The sequence below is a fragment of the Lycorma delicatula genome, chromosome 5, assembly GCF_047948215.1.
Source record: "Lycorma delicatula isolate Av1 chromosome 5, ASM4794821v1, whole genome shotgun sequence".
NCBI lineage: Eukaryota > Metazoa > Arthropoda > Insecta > Hemiptera > Fulgoridae > Lycorma > Lycorma delicatula.
The window spans coordinates 156,037,104-156,043,103 of record NC_134459.1 but is presented as its reverse complement, the minus strand read 5'-3'; positions in this window follow the sequence as shown (position 1 = coordinate 156,043,103).

The following is a 6,000-nucleotide window of genomic DNA, read 5'->3' as shown; positions in this document are numbered from 1 at the left end:
TCATTCATTTAATTAACCCATTTTTATCTTTAGCCTGTAACAATTATTTTTAAATATTCAAAAAATTGCCTACTTGAATAATATGAATTCAATCATTTGACTGGTTTCATGCAGCTTTACAAGATTCTCTTACTAGTCCCAACTCTTTCATTTATTAACCCAATTATATCTTCAGCCTGTAACAATTTGTTTTAAATATTCTAAAAATTGCCTACTTGAATAATATGAATTCAATCATTTGACTGGTTTCATGCAGCTTTACAAGATTCTCTTACTAATGCCAGTTCTTTCATTTAATTAACCCATATATATCTTTAGCCTGTAACAATTTGTTTCAAATATTCTACAACTTGCCTACTTGAATAATATGAATTCAATCATTTGACTGGTTTCATGCAGTTTTACAAGATTCTCTTTCTAGTCCCAACTGTTTCATTTAATTAACCCATTTATTTTTAGCCTGTAACAATTTGTTTTAAATATTCTAAAACTTGCCGACTTGAATAATATGAATTCAATAATTTGACTCGATTCATGCAGCTTTACAAGATTCTCTTTCTAGTCCCAACTCTTTCATTTAATTAACCCATTTATATCTTTAGCCTGTTACAATTTGTTTTAAATATTCTAAATGTTGCCTACTTGAATAACATGAATTCAATCATTTGACTGGTTTCATGCAACTTCACAAGATTCTCTTACTAATGCCAGTTCTTTCATTTAATTAACCCATTGTTATCTTTAGCCTGTAACAATTTGTTTTAAATATTCAAAAAATTGCCTACTTGTATAATATGAATTCAATCATTTGACTGGTTTCATGCAGCTTTACAAGATTCTATTACTAATGCCAGTTCTTTCATTTAATTAACCCATATATATCTTTAGCCTGTAACAATTTGTTTTAAATATTCTAAAACTTGCCTACTTGAATAATATGAATTCAATCCTTTGACTGGTTTCACGCAGCTTTACAAGATTCTCTATCAAGTTCCAACTATTTCATTTAATTAACCCATTTATATCTTTAGCCTGTAACAATTTGAATTAAATATTTTAAAAATTGCCTACTTGAATAATATGAATTCAATCATTTGAGTGGTTTCATGCAGCTTACAAGATTCTCTTACTAATGCCAGTTCTTTCATTTAATTAACCCATATATATCTTTAGCCTGTAACAATTTGTTTTAAATATTCTAAAACATGCCTACTTGAATAACATGAATTCAATCATTTGACTGGTTTCATGCAGCTTTACAAGATTCTCTTTCTAGTCCCAACTGTTTCATTTAATTAACTTATTTATCTTTAGCCTGTAACAATTTGTTTTAAATATTCTACAACTTGCCTATTTGAATAATATGAATTCAATAATTTGACTCGTTTCATGCAGCTTTACAAGATTCTCGTTATAGTCCCAACTCATTCATTAAATTAACCCATTTATATCTTTAGCCTGTAACAATTTGTTTAAAATATTCTAAATGTTGCCTATTTGAATAACATGAATTCAATCATTTGACTGGTTTCATGCAACTTTACAAAATTCTCTTACTAATGCCAGTTCTTTCATTTAATTAACCCATTTTTATCTTTAGCACGTAACAATTTGTTTTAAATATTCAAAAAATTGCCTACCTGAATAATATGAATTCAATCATTTGACTGGTTTCATGCAGCTTTACAAGATTCTCTTACTAGTCCCAACTCTTTCATTTATTAACCCAATTATATCTTTAGCCTGTAACAATTTGTTTTAAATATTCTAAAAATTGCCTACTTGAATAATATGAATTCAATCATTTGACTGGTTTCATGCAGCTTTACAAGATTCTCTTACTAATGCCAGTTCTTTCATTTAATTAACCCATATATATCTTTAGCCTGTAACAATTTGTTTCAAATATTCTACAACTTGCCTACTTGAATAATATGAATTCAATCATTTGACTGGTTTCATGCAGCTTTACAAGATTGTCTTTCTAGTCCCAACTCTTTCATTTAATTAACCCATTTATATCTTTAGCCTGTAACAATTTGTTTTAGATATACTAAAACTTGCCTACTTGAATAATATGAATTCAATCATTTGACTGGTTTCATGCAGCTTTACAAGATTCTCTTACTAATGCCAGTTTTTTCATTTAATTAACCCATTTATATCTTTAGCCTGTAATAATTTGTTTTAAATATTCTAAAACATGCCTACTTGAATAATATGAATTCAATCATTTGACTGGTTTCATGCAGCTTTACAAGATTCTCTTTCTAGTCCCAACTGCTTCATTTAATTAACCCATTTATTTTTAGCCTGTAACAATTTGTTTTAAATATTCTAAAACTTGCCGACTTGAATAATATGAATTCAATAATTTGACTCGATTCATGCAGCTTTACAAGATTCTCTTTCTAGTCCCAACTCTTTCATTTAATTAACCCATTTATATCTTTAGCCTGTTACAATTTGTTTTAAATATTCTAAATGTTGCCTACTTGAATAACATGAATTCAATCATTTGACTGGTTTCATGCAACTTTACAAGATTCTCTTACTAATGCCAGTTCTTTCATTTAATTAACCCATTTTTATCTTTAGCCTGTAACAATTTGTTTTAAATATTCAAAAAATTGCCTACTTGTATAATATAAATTCAATCATTTGACTGGTTTCATGCAGCTTTACAAGATTCTATTACTAATGCCAGTTCTTTCATTTAATTAACCCATATATATCTTTAGCCTGTAACAATTTGTTTTAAATATTCTAAAACTTGCCTACTTGAATAATATGAATTCAATCATTTGACTGGTTTCACGCAGCTTTACAAGATTCTCTATCAAGTTCCAACTCTTTCATTTAATTAACCCATTCATATCTTTAGCCTGTAACAATTTGAATTAAATATTTTAAAAATTGCCTACTTGAATAATATGAATTCAATCATTTGAGTGGTTTCATGCAGCTTTACAAGATTCTCTTTCTAGTCCCAACTGATTCATGTAATTAACTTATTTATCTTTAGCCTGTAACAATTTGTTTTAAATATTCTACAACTTGCCTATTTAAATAATATGAATTCAATCATTTGACTCGTTTCATGCAGCTTTACAAGATTCTCGTTATAGTCCCAACTCTTTCATTAAATTAACCCATTTATATCTTTAGCCTGTAACAATTTGTTTAAAATATTCTAAATGTTGCCTATTTGAATAACATGAATTCAATCATTTGACTGGTTTCATGCAACTTTACAAAATTCTCTTACTAATGCCAGTTCTTTCATTTAATTAACCCATTTTTATCTTTAGCACGTAACAATTTGTTTTAAATATTCAAAAAATTGCCTACTTGAATAATATGAATTCAATCATTTGACTCGTTTCATGCAGCTTTACAAGATTCTCTTACTAATGCCAGTTCTTTCATTTAATTAATCCATTTTTATCTTTAGCCTGTAACAATTTGTTTTAAATATTCAAAAAATTGCCTACTTGAATAATATGAATTCAATCATTTGACTGATTTCATGCAGCTTTACAAGATTCTCTTACTAATGCCAGTTCTTTCATTTAATTAACCCATATATATCTTTAGCCTGTAACAATTTGTTTTAAATATTCTAAAACTTGCCTACTTGAATAATATGAATTCAATCATTTGACTGGTTTCACGCAGCTTTACAAGATTCTCTATCTAGTCCCAACTCTTTCATTTAATTAACCCATTTATATCTTTAGCCTGTAACAATTTGAATTAAATATTCTAAAAATTGCCTACTTGAATAATATGAATTCAATCATTTGAGTGGTTTCATGCAGCTTACAAGATTCTCTTACTAATGCCAGTTCTTTCATTTAATTAACCCATTTATATCTTTAGCCTGTAACAAATTGAATTAAATATTCTAAAAATTGCCTACTTGAATAATATGAATTCAATCATTTGACTGGTTTCATGCAGCTATACAAGATTCTCTTTCTAGTCCCAACTGTTTCATTTAATTAACCCATTTATCTTTAGCCTGTAACAATTTGTTTTAAATATTCTAAAACTTGCCTATTTGAATAATATGAATTCATTAATTTGACTGGGTTCATGCACCTTTACAAGATTCTCTTTATTGTCCCAACTCTTTCATTTGATTAACCCATTTCTATCTTTAGCCTGAAACAATTTGTTTTAAATATTCAAAAAATTACCTACTTGTATAATATGAATTCAATCATTTGACTGATTTCATGCAGCTTTACAAGATTCTCTTTCTAGTCCCAACTCTTTCATTTAATTAACCCAATTATATCCTTAGTGTGTAACAATTTGTTTTAAATATTCTGAAACTTGCCTACTTGAATAATATGAATTCAATCATTTGACTGGTTTCATGCAGCATTACAAGATTCTCTTACTAATGCCAGTTCTTTCATTTAATTAACCCATATATATCTTTAGCCTGTAACAATTTGTTTTAAATATTCTAAAACTTGCCTACTTGAATAATATGAATTCAATCATTTGACTGGTTTCATGCAGCTTTACAAGATTCTCTTTCTAGTACCAACTGTTTCATTTAATTAACTTATTTACTTTAGCCTGTAACAATTTGTTTTAAATATTCTACAACTTGCCTATTTGAATAATATGAATTCAATAATTTGACTCGTTTCATGCAGCTTTACAAGATTCACAATATAGTCCCAACTCTTTCATTAAATTAACCCATTTATATCTTTAGCCTGTAACAATTTGTTTAAAATATTCTAAATGTTGCCTATTTGAATAACATGAATTCAATCATTTGACTGGTTTCATGCAACTTTACAAAAATCTCTTACTAATGCCAGTTCTTTCATTTAATTAACCCATTTTTATCTTTAGCACGTAACAATTTGTTTTAAATATTCAAAAAATTGCCTACTTGAATAATATGAATTCAATCATTTGACTGATTTCAGGCAACTTTAGAAGATTCTCTTTCTAGTCCCAACTCTTTCATTTAATTAACCCATTTATATCATTAGCTTGTAACAATTTGTTTTATATATTCTAAAACTTGCCTACTTGAATAATATTAATTCAATCATTTGACTGGTTTCACGCAGCTTTACAAGATTCTCTTACTAATGCCAGTTCGTTCATTTAATTAAGCCATATATATCTTTAGCCTGTAACAATTTGTTTTAAATATTCTAAAACTTGCCTACTTGAATAATATGAATTCAATCATTTGACTGGTTTCATGCAGCTTTACAAGATTCTCTTTCTAGTCCCAACTCTTTCATTTAATTAACCCATTTATATCTTTAGCCTGTAACAATTTGTTTTAAATATTCTAAATGTTGCCTACTTGAATAACATGAATTCAATCATTTGACTGGTTTCATGCAACTTTACAAGATTCTCTTACTTATGCCAGTTCATTCATTTAATTAACCCATTTTTATCTTTAGCCTGTAACAATTATTTTTAAATATTCAAAAAATTGCCTACTTGAATAATATGAATTCAATCATTTGACTGGTTTCATGCAGCTTTACAAGATTCTCTTACTAGTCCCAACTCTTTCATTTATTAACCCAATTATATCTTCAGCCTGTAACAATTTGTTTTAAATATTCTAAAAATTGCCTACTTGAATAATATGAATTCAATCATTTGACTGGTTTCATGCAGCTTTAGAAGATTCTCTTACTAATGCCAGTTCTTTCATTTAATTAACCCATATATATCTTTAGCCTGTAACAATTTGTTTCAAATATTCTACAACTTGCCTACTTGAATAATATGAATTCAATCATTTGACTGGTTTCATGCAGTTTTACAAGATTCTCTTTCTAGTCCCAACTGTTTCATTTAATTTACCCATTTATTTTTAGCCTGTAACAATTTGTTTTAAATATTCTAAAACTTGCCGACTTGAATAATATGAATTCAATAATTTGACTCGATTCATGCAGCTTTACAAGATTCTCTTTCTAGTCCCAACTCTTTCATTTAATT